At 39.6% G+C, this 21,474-nt stretch overlaps 1 protein-coding gene across 3 annotated transcripts in view; it reads right to left on the minus strand.

Annotated features, from left to right (window-relative positions):
* Positions 1 to 21,474, minus strand: part of STX18 (syntaxin 18) — a 124,745-nt gene that overhangs the window by 102,596 nt on the left and 675 nt on the right. The gene's annotated exons all lie outside the window — the stretch shown is intronic.

Raw genomic sequence — 21,474 nt, forward strand, 5'->3', positions numbered from 1 at the left:
AAATTCCAGGAGAATATGGCAGTCATTTGATTAAATCTGTTAAGACGTCGTACATAGATATTTGGTCTCCTTCCTTCCACACACACAAAATATAGTAAGTGCAATTCTAAAACAGTGAGCTAGAGAACAAAAGTTGAAGACATGAAATGTGTATTCATCAAATACTTTCACATAAAAATGCACTTTAAATATTTTTGCTTCTATACAGACTTTAAGAAATAAGATACCTAAAAAGCTATACTATTAGATGTAAAGAACAAATAGCCAGTTTTAAGTAATGTGCTATTAAAAATGAATTCATTATTCTTGAAGTTGAAGTTTTGTATTATAAAATACATCAGTGCATTTGTTCAGACAGTCTAGCTGGCCTTTGTTTGTGTTTACTGAAAATGCCTTCCATATACTTAAGGCCCCAAACCAAAGCTTCCCAAATGGAATCTGCAGAGAAAAAAAAAAAAAAACACTGATTCCAAAAAGAAGACTGTGCAAACAATACATAGTTCCAAGATAAATAAATCTACTCAAAGCAACAAAACTTCCTCCAGGTTAATCAAAGACTCCTGCCTAGTGAAATATATCTTTCAGAAAACACAAGATGTCCACATGTTGAAGACTTACAATCAAAATGATCTTTAGTATCTAAAAAAAATTCATCATCCCAAAAACAACACTGTAGAATTTATCTAGTCTTCCAAAAAGACTTGAACAATCTTTGAAGATGCAAAACATTTTCACCACATCCTATAAAATCCCACCTGACTTCGTTTACCAAAGACTACTCGCCCACCTAACCCACCCCTCCACCCCACTCTACAGCTCTCACTAGACTCTGTTATTTGTCCAGTAAAATGCAAAAGTCTGGCAAAATCTTCATAGCAAAAAGAAAAAGTTACTGAATCTCTTTTGACTCCAAGGCCTGGTTTCCTTTAGGTCCCCTCACTGACATTTCTTTGGCCCCACAGCATGGGGTACAGGCCGATCTGCATGGCTGGCTATACAGACGTATTATGAAGCCTTTACAATTGACCACACAAACACAATACCACAATGTAGGTCAACTTGTGCACTCAAATGCCAAAGTGAAGCTTATATGGAAGTAAACTACAGACATAAATCTGCGAGGGTAGAATTCCACCCAATGATCCTAAAATTATTTCAAGGAATCAATCTCCAAGTATGCATCATGAAATCAGAAGAGCCCAGTTAAGCTTTTGAGGGGGGAGGATAAAGAAGAAAGAAAGAAAATGAAAGACTTAAGAAGCAGCAAAGCTTTCACCAATCATTATATCATTGAGAGGGCTCAAACTACAGATGAAGTTAGATACAGAAGATTGTAGAAAGGGTATTTAAAATTATTAACTGATCAAAAATTTGTAGTTGTCATTAAAAAAAAATACAACTTAGCAATTCAGTTCAGAAAGAAGAATATCCCCAGGAACATACACATCTGTTTAATATTACAAGCCAACTGTCAACATCCTAAGTGAAGTTTTAATTTAATATTTTTTCTTTCTTGATGTTTTACCTTTAATCAATGCCTCATGAGAGTATCAACTTTCTATAAGAAACTGTTAAATATAAAGAAATGTTATTGTAGCATGTTTATAAAATCATAGTTCGAGAACTTTTTATTTTTCCAAAGCCTGACCACAACTTAATTATCTGCAGGACATTCCAGGCTCACAATTGCAAGCTCCAGTTCCCAAGCAATTTTAAACAATATCTACTGTACAGGACACAGGGTACACAAAAGACCGCAACATGGTTATATTTCCAAAAGTCAGCATTAGGCCCTTTAGACATGGTTTTTATTTTCATTAAACAATATTTGTTTCCTCACTAATCATTAAATGGTTTTCATCACTATTGCCTGCTTTCCTTTCACATGTCAGTTGTTAGCATCAGTGTTTGTGTTCATAATAAATATAAAAGTGACCCACTCCATCATTTAAAAATGAACACACATGATGTCTAGTTCAATGAGTGTTAGAGACTCAGCAACATACTCACACCGTGAATACTGTTCTGTTTTAATCTAGACACTTAAAAAAGTGTAATGGAGTAATAGACTATAGAGCCCTCTCCTTTAAATCAGATTTAAGCTTCGTGCCTGCTTATGTTATTGTGGGCACACAGATCTAATCAGTGGTTCAAGACATTTACTTGGGAAAATGAAAGAAGAAGACAGTAAGTTCATATCCCTGACCATAATGGGAAGGAGTTGAGAATACTGCCAATTCCTACAGATGCATGAGAAAAGTAGCCTGATTAAAAGTAACACATTAGAAACTGACTGAAATGTAGAGGAGCAACTCACAGAGCATTCCAGAACTTTAGGAATAATTCTGAGAAAGTAAATTTTAAAAATAAACAAAAGCTGTATGCTATAAAGTATTAGGAACAATAAAAAATATGTGAAGTGTGGAAGAAACAAAGAAAAGTATATCAAAGTCAGAGGAAAAATTAATCGTCAGTAAAAAAAAAAATCCAGTAAATAATCTGGAAAACCTTCAAGAAGTTCAGTTGCATTGGAACTAGTAGAGTTTCCATAAAATCAAATTATTTAAGTCCAAATAAACTAATTTTGGATTTCAGATTAACTGGCCGGTAGCTATGGTGAGTGCAGAGACACAGAAATGTACAAACACACGTGTTTACTGGCACATGTGTTTATCAAACACTCTATAGCACTTCTTATGTGCTAAGCACTTTCAAGGTGCTTTACTCACATTAATCCTCCAAGATTAGGTACTACTTTATTCCCATTACATAGATGAGGAAATAAGGCTAAATATTTTACCCACAGATCAGCCACAGGAGGTGGTAGAGCCCAGAGTCCATGCTCTTAACCATCAGGGCACAAATCATTCTGGGTGACATTACCTCTAATCCAAGTAAAAACAAGCCTATTACTTGGAGGGATCCACAGGCCTAAGTTCTCCATAGCTGCCTCCTCGGACTTCTTATCCTCTGCTGGCTTCTCAAATGTAGTCTTTTCCCAGGGACTACTCTGAGGCCCTCTTTTCTTCTGACTTGAAATTTCCCTTGGGCCATTCCACTCTTTCCTCAACGCTTCAATCTCCATTTACATTCTGATGTCTTCTCCATTCTAAATTCCTGGCTTAGAAATCTTTCCTCCAGTACATTTCTATATTTACAACTGCCTGGGAAATGTGTCCCTTGGGTGTTCAGCAGGCACCTCAAAAACTACAAAACGGAACTCATCTTAACTACCTACCTAGTTATCCACAATGAAAACCTCAAAGTCATCTATAACCATTGATTTTCATCTCCTACATTGAACAAGTCCCAGCTCTTGTCAAATATATCTTGAGTCTACTCCCTGGCTCTATAGTAACGAGCTGAGTTCAGGTCCTTGCCGGATCTTGACTATACTTGATTACTGCAACAGCTCAACTGGTCCTCCTCCTTGCTGCCAGTCCTTCTCACCTCTGCCGAATCCACCAACTGCCAGCAGAATGATCTTTCTCAAATACATACCTAATCACGTTAGTCTCCTACTGAAAACTTTTTATAGTTCACCATGGCCTTCAAGATAATGCCATTCCTTTCCCATTCTAGGGGAATCCCTTTTTACCCTTCAAGGCTTAACTCAAAACTCACCTCTCCTATTATGCCCTCTCCCTTTAACCCCTCCCAGTGAGTTCTTCACTTCCACCTGTGTCCATATACACTTTGATAGCAGCACTTATTAGAACATGCTTTAGTTATATGCCTCTAAGTCTATTTTTTCCCTAGATTATGTGTTTCTCAAAGTCAGACATTGTCTCACTCATGTTTGTACACCCAATACCTAACCTAGTTGTATACCTGGCATATAGTTGGTGCTTAATAGTAAGTGACTATAAGTGAATGAATAATTCATTCTCAGAGATACCCTTAGTTCAAAGTGATACTTATAATGTCTAAAGCAGAGTGAATGGGCACAATTTTTAATGCAATGTACATCTCTTGTTGGCCACCCACATGCATTGCTACCCTCCTTCTGGGAACAGTTCCCCAAATTTCCTTTGGAAACAATTCTTCCCTGATTCTCGGCCAAAAATGTATTGAGTGGAAGTAACATACTGTGTCAGATGCAGAGCTGGGTCCTAAGTGGACCAACCTAAGCAGTATATCCTTTTCCTGGCAATAGGAGTGGATTGAGGATAAGAATATCACTCAATTTGAGCCCGTAAGAGAAAGTGAATCCCAGTCAAGGAAACAGCCTCTCTCTTCCTCCAGAGGGGGCATTATGAGAAAGTGAGGCCTGCCAAGTGCCGCAGCTCAGTGGCTGCCACAAAGCAAGGGCATTAGAGGCGCCTTAAAGGAGAGGCCAACACTGTGTGTGCAAGAAAGAACAGAGGGAGTAAGAAAAACCAGACCTGTAGTGACACTGTTTGGTTCACCGAATCCAGCCATGCCAGAGGTTAAGTCATACCACTAGACTTTTCAGTGATATAAATCAATAAATTCCTTTGATCACTTAAGCTAATTTGCATTGGGTTCTCTGTAACTTATAACCATAAGACTTCTGATAAAGCAAGTTAGTGTTTATGGGAAGAAAATCAAGCTACACATTTGAAGAAATGTACAGAAAAAGGAGACAAACAGGGAGAGGGTGAGAGGGGACCGCAAATTAAATGTGATAGGCTATGAAGGAAGGAAGGAAGGAAGGAAGGAAGGAAGGAAGGAAGGAAGGAAGGAAGGAGAAAGAAGAGAAGAGAAGAGAAAAGAAAAAAAAAGAAAAGAAAAAGAAAAGAAAAGCTAACAAGGTACTCTACAACACAAACAGGAGAATGAGATTCCAGATGTGGAAAGAAAGCTTTCCATTCCAGACAGCATCACTCAGGCCCATATAGGGGTATCCTGTGGTACATTTATGAAAAGAATAAAGTTTTATAAAGAGCTAGAAAAAAAATTTAAAAAACCAATGTTTCTTTTTGAAATGGCCTTTATGAGAAAAAAAGAAAACACTTTGGGATAATTTAATCTGGAGAAAGCAAATCCTAGAGGCAATTTAACTTATTGAAGGGTTATTTATAAGGAGGTGACTAAACAGCTGTTCTCCAATTTCACAGGGAAAAGAATGACAGGAAATTGATTTAAATTTCAGTATGAAGCTCAAGGCAGGCAAAGGAGAAGTGCTTGAGGGAGAATGGTTAATGATGAAAAAAACTAAATGGAAAACTGGATTTTTATAGCTTTTAAAAGATGGAAAATTACCTATGTTGATTCTTTTAGTTTGGGGGTAAAACTACTAAACAAATATTTGAGATGTGCCTTCTGTTCATTTATTCAAATGCCATGTATGAATCCCTACTATGGGCCAGGTGCTCTGCAAGGCACTGGGAATACAAACACCAAGAAAATATGGTGTCTGTTCCGTCTAAAGGCTATGTTACTTGGTACAAGAGTCACTGTGCTAAATACAAAGAAGCAGGAAAATAGAGTCCTGCTCTCTCCTTTTCCATCCCCCACGCCAAAAATAAGCCCCAAAATCAACAATATCATTTGAGATAACACAGTAGCAGCTAAAAGGTTAAGTGACAATGTTATTATTAAATAAAAACACAAAATAATAAGGCAAGGGATGTCACAGGCCATACATATTTCCACAGTAAGGAATACAGGCAGCGAATGCTTTCAATTCAGGAGGAGACAAGTATAGGCTAGAATGTGCCTTTCAAGACCAATGGAATTTGAGAAAGTGAAGGAGAGCAAGCAGTCCAGGCAAGAGAAACAGCAGGAACCAAAGAAGGAGGCAAGAAGCTGAGGGGACTGCTAACAGAGCAGTGTGGTGAAAACTGGTGGGATGATGGAGGAAGTGTGGGGTTTAACACTGGAAAGGTGGCTAGGCTAGCTTTATAAAGACCAAATATCTTAGAATCTTTGCGTGGAGAATGAGTGGTACTACGAGTGCTTCTGAGTCAAAGTAATGATGAAAGCAACATTTTCCACACAGTGGCTTAGCGTGGAAAGGGACTGAGGGCTCACCGTTATTGTGTCAGCTCAGGCACAAGATGGTAGGAGTCTGAACTCCTATGGAAGCAGCAGAATGCATGAGATGGAGAGAAAGTGCAAGTGCTTATTCACTTAATTCATTTCCAAATACTATGTACTGAACTGTGCTCTGTGCTGTGAGGGGAATGTTACACAGTGTCTATCTTCTTGGGCTTGGTAATTAACTGGATAGAGGAGGACAGGAAAAGGGAGAATGATAGATGTAATTGCAAAAATGGCAGTCAGGGTGGAGGAGCTCTCTGGTGAGTTGGAATTCCTAAATTTTTATTCACACAAGCTGGAACAACAACAAAATGTCAAAACGTAAACAGGAAAACCAACCCTCCCAATATACCACTTCATGTGTACCATGGAAGATGCTGATTTTATTGCAGTTGAGTCAATGGAAAAGTATAGAAGCAAATGTGCTTGCACTGGTTGAACTGTGCCAAGTAATGAATATTTTAAAAGACTTCTGAAGCCAGCCATGGTGGTGTATATGCATAATCTCAGCTACTCAGGAGGCTGAGGCAGGAGGATGCTTGAGCCCAAGAGTTTGAGGTCAGCCTGGTCAACACAGTGAGACTCTATCTCCAAAAAAAAAAAAAAAATGAAAAAATAAAAAAAGACTTCAAAGATAGGTAGAAGTAAGGCATTTTTTTAGGACTGAAATGTTTCCAGATTTCATCTTTTGACATAAGTGAGATATATTCACAGATTTTCCATCATTTACCCACAGATAGGTATTTAGAAGCTTTCAGGAAATTCATCACCTCTCCTTGATAGTTCTTCTTTTTTCTTCCTTCTCTTAATCTAATTTTGATTTAACTTCCTCTTGTCATTGCTTGCTTACAAATCACTGCCTCTGTGTCTGGAGCCAATTAGGGCTGTAAAGTACCCCACAACGCCTTCATCTGAGGACCAATTTATATATATTTTCTTATTTCAAGAGGTAGAGTTAGCCTGTAACTCCAAAAGTTTCCAATCAACCATCACATTCTATTCTTTGGAAAAATATGCTTCTCTTCACAGTTAAGAAGAAGACATCAAACTACATATATTTTGCAAGAATATTTCCTTTCTACCTGTATAAAGATGAATTGTGCTTTGGGAATTCACTTGCAAAAAAAGGGTTGAGTGTAGGTAGTAAATGCTTAATAGCAATAACATTTTAAAAATCTTCCTACCAGTTAAAATTAAATGTAATTTCCTTATTACTTTAATGGAAACCTTTGGAGTTGAAGTATTTAACTAGTCTCTTTTACATCAAGTGTTCATTATGTAATTCTCTTTTAATATTAGGTATGCATACTGTCCATTGACAGAATAAAAACACACATTTCCACTGAAACAAAAACTGGAGAAGGACAAGGCAGCTTGATTCAGAATCTGATAATGGGTTACAGATTTCATTTCAGTTCAGATTTACAGTCAACATGCCACACAGTCATTTACCAGGTCATATTTGGAGGGAAAGTATGAACTGCCACATCACTGAGAGAAAAATCTGTGTAAGCCTAAAATACCTGACTTTTCCCACTGTAATGCTGAGCCTAAGGAAGAGAGGTAGAGAAAAAAAACTATATACATATATAATTATATATATATACATACATACACACACACCCACACACACACACACACATATTTAAAACTACCTTAAATTAAAAGGCAGTGATGATTTGGTCCAAGTTCTGGGCATAGGGAAGACTTCTCTTTGCCACTGTCTTTCAGGGTCACCCTGAGTGAGGCTGCAATGCTGCCTTGTCCATTGCTGGCTGGTTCTAGCCTACTAGCTAAATCATCCTAACCCCCAGGATGCTAGACTTACACAGGGGAAAATTCTAGAGCTGGTGGGCAGACACCTAACCTGAGTCATGGGCTGTGGATGCAAAGCTTCTACCCAGTTCCCAAGCCAACTCCTCTTTTCCAGCCTTCCCATCTCCTGCTGGAGCCTCCCATTAGTTGACCCCTATCAGAAGCCAGGGGGCAAGGAAACCCCACTATGCAGCCCATAAACATCAGCCTCTTGATATGATCCCCAATACTGGAGGTGGGGCCTGCTGGGAGGTGTTGGATCATGGGGGTTGATCCCTCATGAATGGCTTAGCGCTGTCCCCTTGGTGATAAGTGAATTCTTGCTCAGTTCACACAAGATCTGATTGTTTAAAAAGAGTCTGGGACCTCCCCCTTCTCTCTTCTTGCTCTCTCTCACCATGTGACACTCCTGCTCCCCCTTCAACTCCTGCCATGACTATGAGCTTCCTGAGGTTTCACAGAAGCAGATGCCGATGCCATGCTTCTCGTACAGTCTGCAGCATCATGAGCCAAAATTAACCTCTTTTCGTTATAAATTACCCAGCTCCAGGTATTCCTTTATGGCAATGCAAAAAATGAACTAATGCAGGTTGTGTGGCTAAACCACACCTTTCAGAGTGAGGCCCCCAGGTACTAGGAGGACTGCCTGCTGCTGGCTCACAGCCAAGTGAGTCTCAAGCAGCAGGAAGGTGCCTCACCCAACGCTAGCGCCCTTCCCTGGGAGAAGCCCACAGACAATGGCTAGCCAATGCAGTGGTTAAAAAGCCCTGGCCCTTTGCCTCAACTGGGCAATTCTAAAAAGCCATTTCAGCTCCAGAGATCTCCATGGAACTGACTGTTTAATAAACAAATAAAATTAAAAACTGGTATCCCAACAACAGAAAAGGGAATTACAATTTTTCAAATGTCTATAATCCATAAATTGGGTCTCCTTCCCTCTCAATGATTTTACTAACTAAAACCACAAATCTTTTTCCCTTTTCCCCAAAAGTAAACCTCAACACTTATCTTTAAGAAATGCATGGTCGGACAGGCATGGTGGCTCACGCCTGTAATCCCAGCACTTTGGGAGGCCGAGGCGGGAGGATCAAGAGGTCAGGAGATCGAGACCATCCTGGCTAACATGGTGAAACCTCATCTCTACTAAAAATACACAAATTAGCCTGGCGTGGTGGTGGGTGCCTGTTGTCCCAGCTGCTTGGGAGGCTGAGGCAGGAGAATGGTGTGAACCCGGGAGGCGGAGCTTGCAGTGAGCTGAGATCTGGTCACTGCATTCCAGCCTGGGTGAGACCCCGTGTCAAAAAAAAAAAAAAAAAAAAAAAGCATGGTCACATGGTAATTGTTGATTAAAAGAAAAAGTTTGGTTTGGAAGCAGCCGTATTTCCCCAAAAGGTAGTCAAGCACTTTCAAATATATAATATATGCACCAAAATATGCTCCTAAAGACAGCAGATGATGTGATAACACACTAAGGAGCAAGTCCCCAGAGGCTTGGTCTGTGGAACGCCAAGTGGAGCACAGTTCCCAGCCTGGGACAATCTTGCCACAGGACACCTGTGCATGCCCAAGAGCTGGGAGGCAGCAGGCAACCCGAGAAGCACAGCACACACGTGCCATGACTACTCATCTCACAGCACCAGGGACGTCATCCTGGGAGATAGCTTAACCTTCTGAACCTCAGTTTCTTCATGAATAAAGGAGCCTAACTTGAAAGGATAGTCAAATAAATTATAAAGCTTTTAACAAAGGGCCAGGTAGAGTAGGTGCTCAACAAGTGGTAGCCATTATTATCATTTATTATGCTTTAGAATAACAACCAGAAAGTTAAGACATCAATGCAACATTTGTGGATCATTTTCTCATATAGGTTAAGAAACTCTAGACTGGAAATCCAGCTGAGATACAGGAAAATTACTCCCTTTACAAAAGATTTTACCACAGACTTCCTTAAAATAGCCCCCACCCCTCCACTGCACATTTAATATAGAATTAGATATTGCTTACTCATAATATTTTTCTAATAAAAAACTATTAATTCTCCATTTCCTACCACAGCAAATAAAAACTCATCTGCCAGGAGTTTTACTTGTTCTGTTTTGCTTTTCATTTCAAAAGTATCTGTGTTCATTAAAGAAATTCTGGATGATAGAAGCAGAAAAATAAATCACCCAAGTCCCATCACTCAGAAAAAGCCATGGTTAACATTTTGGTGTATTCCCTTCCAGTCATTTCCATGCCTAGAGTTTTTTGGGTTTGCATACACAGTTTTAATTGTAACTGGTTTGGGTAGTTATTTTTTTAAGCTAACATAATAATATAAGTATATATTAATTACATATAATAATATATAATTCTCATGTCATGACATACTCTTCAGTATGTCACATTTACCTAACAATTTCTCTCTACTTGGGAATAATGCTAGTGTCTCTACGTAAGGCACTTGTGACAGCTGCCATCACTATCGTCATCAAAATCATTATTATTGTATTATTAAGGCTGCTGCTGTTCTGTGAACATTTCCAAGGCTTCGTGAAAAAAAGAAAAGAAAAGAAAACAACCCCTGCTGCTGCAAACTTCGCTTTTTCTTTTTTTTTTTTTTCCTAGCTGGAGTGCAATAGCACAATCTTGGATCACTGCAACCTCTGCTTCCCAGGTTCAAGCAATCCTCCCACCTCGGCCTCCCAGGTAGCTGAGATTACAGGTGTGTGCCACCGCAGCAGGCTAATATTTGTATTTTTTTTATAGCGATGAGATTTTGCCATGTTGCCCAGGCTGGTCTCGAATTCCTAAGCTCAAGCGATCTACCTACCTCAGCCTCGCAAAGTACTGGGATTACAGGCATGAGCCACCATACCCAGTCAAACTTTTAATCTCAGAAAGATCTCCCACTTCTACAAAGTATGTCAACATTTATCTTCATTTTCTTCAGTTTGGTTGTTACAGTTAAATCTTTAGTTCATCTAGAAATTTATTTTAATATATGTATGAAACAAGGAACTAAAAATTTATTTTTTTCCCAAAGTGCTAACCAATTATCCGCAATCACTGAATAAATCTTCCTTTTCTTACTGATTTACAACACATCCTTTAGCATGGATAAAATTTACACACACACACACACCCTGGACTAATGGGTTTCACTAAAAAATTCACATATGCATATATTATTTTTTGGTGCTAAAATGTCTTAGTATATGTGCTGCCAAAGCGAGCACTAAAGTAATAATTAATGTGTTGACAACACTTTTCTTCACTTCCAGGTATCCGTGTTTCTATTTGTCCAAATCTTCTGTATCTGTCTACAAAATTTTGCAGTTTGTTTCAACTAGGTCATTTACATTTCTTTTTAAGGTTATTACTAGAAACTCTTTTTGTTGCTACTATAAATGTTTCATTATATTCTAAATGGTCATTAATTAGATATAGGATCACCATTGACCTTTGCCCACTAATGTTATACAATGGCTCTCAAGGCCTCTGTAATCAGGCCATAGCACCTCCCCGTTTTCACACTGCTGAGTAAGAAGCCCCCACTGGCCTTGTTACGCTGGTTTCCTTACTGTCATTGAGCACGCCAGGCTCATGTTCACCATCCATCCACTTGACTTGCTCTTCAAAGATCTGTTCCCAGGTCAGTCAAAGCTTTCCTAAGTAGTCTGCCTCTAATTACATGCCTTTTTCTATACTCAACCAGAACTGATAATAAGTTCTAAAACATTTAATACTTTCAAATAATGTAGCAATAATTTTCCTTTTATCAATATTAGGACATTCAATTTTTTACATTTGAGAAAAGATTAAATGAAAAACAAACTATATTTTTTGTCTTTTTTAAGAGGCTATGATCAATTTCAAACTAATTTGGTAAAAAATATAGTTTGCTTACAATACTAATAAACTAGAAGCAGTTTAAATAGCTTTCAACAGGGGTTCAGATAAATCAATTCTTTGTTACTATTTTTAATAGCTATGCAGCCAAATAAACTGGTGGTAAAAGCAATATATACTGATATTTAAAAATTTCCAAAATATATTGTTTTCTACAATACTGTTATGTAACCCCTCTCTACTCCCCCAAGGAAGGAGGGGGGGCATGTGGAGAGGGATTACATAACAGTATTATAGAAAAATCCTGATTTTATTTAATAGAAAAAATGTCTGGAAAGTTAAACACCAGAATTTTAACTATGGTTATTTCCTGACAGTAGTACTAAATATGAACTATTTTCTTCCTTATTCTATTTAATGAGCACCTATTAATTTTATAATCAGATTTTAAAATAGTCAACTTCAAAAATGTGCCCTGCTGATAAAAGTCCATTATAAAATTATATAACCACTTTTGAATCAAATACATTTGTGAAAACACACCAAATGCTAACTTTGAAAAAAGAACAAACCAAAAAAACAAAACAAAACAAAACAAAACCTCACTCTTTCAGAGAATCTGGGAAAATATCACAAGGTAATGGGCAGTTATCACTGCAAAAAGTATTTAAAAATATATCCTGGGACTTTCAGAAAAAGAGTTCTGAGTCATGCAACCATCTCATTGACAAGGTCCTTACGGATTATCTAGTCAAAACCTCTCATTTAAAAAATCAGAAGAGTGACACCCAGAGAGGTTAGGTGAGTTCTCCAAGATCACACAGTAAGTTACTGGCAAAGCCAAAAGTATTTATAATTCAGAACATACACTTTTTAATTCCTGTCTCAATTCCTCTGATTAAGACATGCTGTAGCCTCTTACTTCTGCTAAGACTACAGAATTCACTGCTGGAGAAAATGTCCAAGAAAAGGCAAGTGTTCATTTCCCAGAGTTTTCTTATCATTTGACTATGAATTAGATAGAAATGTTACAATATTGTGAAATGGAAAGTGTCTCTCTCTTGGTTAAATACAGCTTACAAATTCCATAAGAACATTTTGACAAACAGACATATGTTAGATGGTGATAAGTGGAAGTTGGCAAACTTTAGTATTCATAGACTTTGAGGATCTGAAAGTCTGTAAGAAAGAAAAAAGTATTACCGAATGTAAAATTTCAACTGTGCTGCAAGCTTTCCATATCTGAGTTATTGGGTTCATTCAATATACCATACTTTCATTCCTTTGGTTTATTCACTTTCTTTTAGAGGAGTTTTGAAGGTGCCTCTTTTTAAGTCAATATTAAATGTAATACGTTTTAAACATAAAATGGTTTTCATACCATAAGTTGTAATTAATATTTGTAGACTTCACTGACACTTTACCCACCAGAGGGAGCCCATATGGATTTCCATGTAGTAAGAGACCTCAAACATCAAGTTTATGTGAATTCAACAATCACATTATTCATAATACAATCAATATTATAAAATCACTCAATAATATATTTCTATCCCCTGAAAAAGAGAAAAATTAAATGAAATCGGGCACATAAAGTCCTTAACTGAGTTCCTGACCTACAGCAGAAGCTCAAAAATGACTGAGTTTCCAAAATTTGTATCCTTCTGCACATTACTTATAGTGCTTACAACAAATTAACTGGTATTCTGACTTACACACAGGTTGATATGAGCTTGGCTGATATCTGCCCTGACAGATGGTTCTAGACCCAATATGTAAATAAATCTGGTTCTTGGGCCTCCAAAATGAAGCCAGCCCCTGACGGGAAGAATTCACTAAAAATGTCACACTGAGAAGACGTGTTTCTGAAGCCCTACCCTAGTAGGTGATACACATAATAACTGGTCAACTGCCAACTCAAAAGTGAGGAAAGAGGGAACTCTTTGACACACTCCAGATTCTTCATGGAATGCAGGAGAAAATGAATCAACTATCCCCGAGAATCATGCTTCTACAACATGTGATATAATCACTACCCCCAGGATGAGTTTCATTCAAGAATAAAGAAAGCAGAACTGAGAATAACAGGAGAGAACCTGGCATCCACACGGGCCCTCCTGAGTCTCTACCCCCTTGTACTTCTCGCCACCATAAGGCCCAGCCTAGTGACAGCCGTATTGCTGAGACAGGTCTCAATCTCCATGCAACTGGCTGGGCATAGGTACGTATGCACTGGGTATCTATTTTGTACTCAACTGTCTCCAAGGTCTAAATATAGTAAAGCTGAAGGACCCCATTGAGTTCCAGCTATGTTCTCCAATCCAGATTTATCAGTAAGCACTGCTGCTGGGGAGTTATCCACCACGTGCTGTCTTAATAAAACTTCAGTGTCCACTGGGCTCCTTGGATCTATTCTCTACTATTTAGAATTAAGAAGAAGGCATGAATAACTGGCACCCAACTCTAACCCTGAAAATGCTGTTATTGTAATCTTCTACCATTTAACTTTTCCAACCAGAAAACTGGGAATTACTCTACCTCCTCCTCTTTCTATTTCCACTAATTAGTTACTAAGTTTTACTAAGTTTGCTGAGTCTACCTACTAAATACTAAATACCTACTTCATCTATTTTCTCCCACCCAACCCTACCGTCACCGGCCCCTCAGTTTCACCTGAATTACTGCAACAGCATCCTACTTAGCTCCCCATGTCAGTCTTGTTACATTTCAAACCCATCATCAGCACTGCGGATTAGTTTAAGATGCAAACATGATCCATTCATGCCTCTGCTGCATAGCCCAGAGCATAAAGTACAAACTCCTCAGCACTGCTAACAATGCTGTCATTTAAGAGTTGGCAAATTTTTCTCTAAAGGGTCAGACAGGAAGTATTTTTAAGTTTCGCAGGCCTTTGTAGGCTATCGCTCTGCTGCTATAGCACGAAAGTATCCTTGGCCTATATTTAAACAAATGAAAATGACATATTCCAATAAAACTTTATTTACAAAAATAGGCAGTGGGCCAGATTTGGCCTGTGGGCCAGTTTATGGACCCCTGCTCTAACCCACTTCAGCACAACTTCATCCCCTGATACTCTGATCCTCACCCAGATCTCCTCTAGAAAAGGGCTCTAGTCATACCAGTCTTGCTGCTGGTTCCCAAACTGCCCTGCTGTTGTGCGCCACTGCCTTTGCTCACATCCATCCTTTCTACCTACGTCTGGTGGAATGGTTTTTCTCCTTAAAGGCCAAGTTTGATGATCACTTTGAGATTTCCACTGATTCTCCCCCAAAGAGATTTAGGTATCCTTTATCTATATTTTCAAAGAACAGGGACATATGCCTCATACTTTTTTTTTATGGCCCCACAATGCCTGACACACCAGCTGTTCAGTGTTTATTGGATGATGGTATAAATTAATTACTGAATAAATACATTTCAAAACTTACAGTCCTCCTAAGTCTTGGGCAAAATTCAGAAGTGTAATCCACACAAAGGATTCACAATCTCATGAAAACTCTGCAGTGCTGAGCTCTCCTTACAGTACACACTTAGTTATTGCAATCCATAAAAACATAGCATCATGAAGCTAAAAGAGGCCCTGGAGAGCATTAAAGCAGTGGTTTTTAAACTGTGTGTCTCTGGGCCCTCTGGTTGGTTCCTTGGGGTTCCTCAAGGAGAGGGGGAAGGTAACAGAAGGGTAGGCTGGCGAATGAACCTTTCTCCCTAAACCTCTCACTCCAGCTTTTACCAAAGTTGCTCCTTATTTCATTAGCTAAAAGGTTCCTGCCATATTTAAAAAGAAATCTATATTATTCAGCACACTCATGCTCTGTTCACAGCTTGCATTCTAAATCTCCATTGTTTCCTGATCCTACTTCTGTATGGTTTGGCCCTATCTCCTGTCCTTCCTGCCTCTCATGGAATCACTGTACCTGTTGCATGATACTGCTTCTTTGAATCATGCTCCCTCAACTGAAATCCCCTAACTATGATTATACTCAACCCTTGGGTAAAATTTATAACCCAGGTGGTCCCAGCTCAAGCTTTGGGTTCCAACACTGGCACACAAACTCAACACTGCCTCCGAAAAGGAAATCAAGGAGGTTCTGGGGAATCAATGCTAAAAAAGTTACAGTTGTTACTCATACCTCAGTTGTTGTGTACCTGTGCCTGCCTTTTCACTAGAGTGTACACGTGCTGAGGGGGGAACTGAATCTTAGTAATAAAATAAAAGCTACTATATACTGAATGCTTACTCCTAATACTGGACTAAGTATAAACGTGCATCATGTAATATTCAAGAATCATGTGAGGATCACACAGCTTTAGAACTACAATGAGCCTTGGACAGAGATCACCTAGCCCAAAAACTGAGAGAGACACGTGCGGTGGCTCAAGCCTGTAATCCCAGCACTTTGGGAGGCCGAGACGGGCGGATCACGAGGTCAGGAGATCGAGACCATCCTGGCTAACACGGTGAAACCCCGTCTCTACTTAAAAATACAAAAAACTAGCCGGGCGCGGTGGCGGGCGCCTGTAGTCCCAGCTACTCGGGAGGCTGAGGCAGGAGAATGGCGTGAACCCGGGAGGCGGAGCTTGCAGTGAGCTGAGATCCGGTCATTGCACTCCAGCCTGGGCGGCAGAGCGAGACTCCGTCTCAAAAAAAACAAAAAAAACAAAAAAAAACAGTTATTCATTAATTTAAGAAGTATGTACTAAGCACCTGCATCCCTACACTGTTCTAGAAGCTACAGATTCAGTGCTAGCAACACAAAGTTCTTCATTTTCAGAAAACACATATTCTAGTAGACAAACAACAAATAAACGGATATACGATATGCTAGGGGAAGCGACAGAAAAAGGATGCCTCTCTACGCAGGACATTCAAGGAAGCCCTCATGGAGGCAACATTTAACCAGAGACCTGAGGAACTGAGAAATCAAGCCATATGGAATCTGGGAGAAAAGTGTTCCAGGTAGAGGGATGCAAAGGTTGTAAGAGGGGAATGTGCATGATGCATGTGAGAAAATGAGAGGCCAGAGTAGCTGGAGTAGAGTGAGCAAAAGGAGGGGGAGAGGAGGTGAGGCCAGAGAGGTAGCAGAACCAGATCATCTGGCTTTGGGCCACTCCAAGAACTCTGAATTTCAGCCAAAGATTCAAGATAATCAATTCCTAAAAATAAGTAAATAAAAAATGAAGTTTAGCTTCCACAAAAGAATGTATTATCAAGAACAAAATCTCATCTGCATGCCTAATCTGAAAATAGAGTTCCCAGCAATTCAGGATCACTATTACCTTATTTAGAATCAAAATGTCCTTATTCTACAAGAAATCTCTGTAGTTATCTAGTTTAAGCTCTCAGTTTTACTAATGTGGAAACTGAGGCCCAGAGAAATCACATGAGCAGCCCACTTACTGGCAGACCTGCGGCTAGAACATGGGTTCCTGCTTTCCTGTCCAGGGCTCTCCAGCAGCCCCTGCTGCCTCTGCACAGCAGTTCGGTGCTGACAGGTTTCTTGGTTACCTGTGTGGTAACCACCCCTGGCTCCCGTAACCTTTATAAGTCAGTAAGAGAATAGACGGGCTGCCACTATGAGGCATCTCCAGGCCTATCCTCACCCCAGAACCTGTCATTATAAACTCCTGCATTTTCTAGTTTCTCATTCCCCACAGAGCTGAATACAGCCAGGCAGACAAGGTGAAGGCACATCAGGCACTGTCCCAGGCACTGTGAGGGATGTTTTTGTTGCTTTTGCTTGCCCAACATTCCTTACTCCCTATTCCCAGACAGGGCACTGCCGTTTCCAAGGTTCTGGTGGGGGCTACATAGTATCCAAGCCACCTATTAACCACAGATTGAGGTGGACATAGACCTGACCAATGAAAGAAACATCCCTCTGGCCATAATTACCACTACAAGAGAGAGCTGAGAATCAAGCAGAAACTAGATTTCCTTCCTGGGCTTTACAGATAAGAGCCAGAGAAAGAAGCTCTATCCCTGGATTTTCCAGTTATATGAGCTAAGGCATTTCCACTTTGTTCAGGTGAGTTTACATTAGGTTACTATTAATTGCAATCAAAAGAACTCAGACTCATGTAGGTATCTGCATACCTTTTCTTATTTCATCTAACAACTTTATAAGGTTGCCATTACTCACTCTATTTTAGACATAAGGAAACTGAATTAAGTGGCTTCCCCAAGTTCATATAGCAGATAAGACACATTCAAATCCAAGTCCTCCTGCCCCACGTTCCATTCAGTATTCAGTATTCAGAATTAACTCAAGAAGAAGAAACTCACTGCCATTCAGAAGCCAAAGAAATTCTGGTTTAAAAATTATAGGAGGATGTAGGGGACACGGGGACAGCAGCATTAAACCAGGTCAAAGGACCTGGCTTCTAGTTCTGGCTCTGTCCTATGACCTCAACTGCTATGACTTAGGGCAAGTAATTTCATTTATTTAGATGTTAGCTTTCTTATCTATTGACAAAATGAACTCGAGGTCCTTTTGAGTGAAAAAAAAAACCACACACACAAACAAACCAACATGGGTCTGCTTTAAGCATACAGATTCTACTGTTACCATATGCCAAGTAGATTTCAACTTGAATGGCAAGCCTAATAACAGGTAATGGCTCCTGGGGGACAATGTTGCAAAGAATTCTGAGCTCTAGGGATCCACGAAGATATGAGCATTGGCTTCCATGATCACAAGGAAGAAAAGAAAGTAACAGCTGCCTACCTGCCACACATCTGCCATCACTGAAAGAGTTTCACCTTGGCAAAGAAATGCTACCGTCTTTTACAAATGCAGACAGTACTTCTGCACCATCACTGATTTATCAGTACCTACCCAGGATTTTCACTCATTCCTCACACATTTAACTTGGCTCCCCTTTATAAGCAAGGAATGAAAGTGCAAGAAAACTAAGTGGTTTGGAAAATATAGCTTGGTGCCACTAAAGAAAATATGTCTAAATGGCCTACATGAGGAGGGGGGAGGTATTTGAGGGGAACAATAATAATTAGTCTGGTTTCTTAAAATATATACATATAGACTACGTGAGTAGGGTAACTCACAAGCTACCCTACTTAGCTTGTGAGTTAGGTAGGGTATTATCATGTCCATTTTATAGAAATGGAAAATGAGAGTCAGACTTGCCCAAGTTCACCCATTTCTAAGTAGCAGAAGCCAGATTTGAACCCAAGGCCCAGGTCTCTTTCCAATCCCACCGTCCTCATTAGTCCCACACTTCAAATGAGTTAACTAATCAAATTCCCATTGCAGAGTGACATATTCATTATTATTTGGAGTTGTTCGAATAATATAAGTTCCTCCCCCAAATAATCTGAAAAGTCATTACTCTCCATTTGTAATTTAATGGGTAGACATGCATTTGAGTACATATAAATTTAGCAAAATTGAACATAAAAGTTAAATGTTTAAAAGAATGATGCAGAAGAAATCAGTCTATTGGTGGGAGGTAGGGAAGGAAGATTTAGTTTCAATGCAATTTTATGAAACTTAATATAACCTTTACAACAATTCAGTGAGATGGAAATCTGGCATCAGGCATGTATTAGAGGAATGGAATGGAAGAACAGAAATTGAACCAGATTAAAACGCATCCTAGAAGTAACAGCAAATGCTTCAAGGAAGGCACTTACCAAAAGGCATACTATAACTTATTACATTTCATTAAGTCTGACAACCAGGGCTAAACCTGAATTAGAATATGTGCTTCTGGTATTGACCAGACTTTTCTGTATAAGGAATCCAGGCCAAACAAAATAACAGGCAAACTTTTGACACATCTAATCATAGTGAAAGCACAGGACATCCATCACTAGCTCTTCTAGTTAAAATTCCCACAAGAGAAGATGGGGAGTGGGGAATGGTTGGAAGAACAGGAGATAATACGCAAAGCAATGACAACACAAAATCAAAATTGCTTAAAAGAATGTATGTTTCCTCTACGTCAGGGGGACAGTGTCCCTGAACAACACAGCCCATGTACTCACTTAAGGTAATGTGACACCTACTCACATCAATACATAGCAGAATTGGAAGTTTCACTGTCACGTGGTCCAAACCTATGACATATGCACAAAGTTCTTCTCAAACATCTCTGAAAAGCAGTCATCACTCTGTTTAATTACTTCCAGTGACAGGGAACTCAGCACCCTACAGGACTGTTACTGTCCCTGAGGCCCATTAACTCAAAAGTCTAAAACACATTTTCACCACTCAGGGAGAGGTGGAAGTGATCACAGGGCTATCCAAAGGGCTTGCCAACTCAACTGTGCCTCTTGTCTCGACCATTCCCAAATCCCCCCTTTCCCTGAGCAGGACTCAAAATTAGCACAGTGTTCATAAATCAGTGGTTTCAGAGTCAGAAGGGACCCTTACAACGCCAATACTGTGATATTCATACCACGGTTCTACAAAAGGAACCCCAGGAAGTGCTTAGGCCAAACTGGGAGGGAGAGTGTCCTGTTTCTCTTCCTCTCATTTCAGCCTAGGAAGCTTCCACTTTAATTTGTTATATATAGAGGACCAAGGTAGTTTTTTAAAAGGAGGAGGAGAAAAAGAAGGACCATTTACAGGTAAATAAACTGAGGTCTTGACACTTGCTTAATGAAATCATATAGCTAACAGTTGCAGGGTTCAGACAACAACCTGGTCTCCTGGCTCCTTCTCTGGTACTTTCTCTACCATATAACATCTGACGGCCTAGAGGGCAAAATTCAAACTCCGCAGTGATATACAAAGCCCTTTAAGATCTCTCCCGGTCCAATTTTTATGAGAGTCCCACATACCAGTCTGACTCAAATGTTTATTGAACCAACTTGTATCAGACTCTTACACACCTCCACATCTTAGCGCATACTATTCTTTTAGCCTGAGATGCCCTTCTGCACTGGAGCCAACTAATCCTCTTTCAAGATTTGTTTTGGGCATCATCACCTCTATAAAGCCTTTTCTGATCCTCAGGTAGAACTGACCACATTCTTCTTTGTGCCCTACATAACACTTGCAAGGCTTTATGGCACTTGTTTTATGTCTATGTCCGTCTACTCCACTACTCCTTTTACATCATATTACTCTAACATGAGGCTGGTCAGAAAGTAGGTGCTTCATAGATGTTCATCAATAGGGAGAGTGTATTCATCTGGTCCAACCCCTTTCTGATGTTCAAGTATCCTCTGCTAACTGTCATTAATGCATGCATGCATACATTCATTCGAAAATATCTGAGTGTCTATGCAGTGCCAAGTGTATGCCAAGCAGAGTAGGATTTACTGTGAAATTAATGAGGTTTTAGCTTCGGGGTCCCTCACTTCCATCTTCCAAAGCTCTGAATCTCTCTTGGTGATTTTTATTTCTTAAAGACGGCAGACATAACTATAAAAACTTTCGGCCCCACAAAACCTAGATCCCTCCTTGGTGTCACGGACACAAAAGGGAACAAGACAAACATCTCTCCCCTTATGGAATTTTCTGTTTAACGGGAAAGACAGCCATTTTGTTCATTCATTCATTCAACAAACATTTACTAAGCAATGCTATGAGTCATGCATTGTGAGATGAAAACAACTGTCCCTGTCCTTAAGGAAAAGGTTCCTGTTCCCAGAGAGATGAAGGGACACCTGCTCTGATCAGGGAACAGAAAGTAGTTGAGATGACTGTAACACCGTGTTTGCGAAAGATGACCCTAAACTCGTCTCAAGAGGAACTGAGCCCTACTTATCGCGGAGACAAAGGGAAGAAAGAGTTCGGTTGAATATGGTTTTTAATCGCAACTGGGGATGGGAGG

This window comes from Macaca thibetana, chromosome 5 (assembly GCF_024542745.1).
Source record: "Macaca thibetana thibetana isolate TM-01 chromosome 5, ASM2454274v1, whole genome shotgun sequence".
Classification (NCBI taxonomy): domain Eukaryota; kingdom Metazoa; phylum Chordata; class Mammalia; order Primates; family Cercopithecidae; genus Macaca; species Macaca thibetana.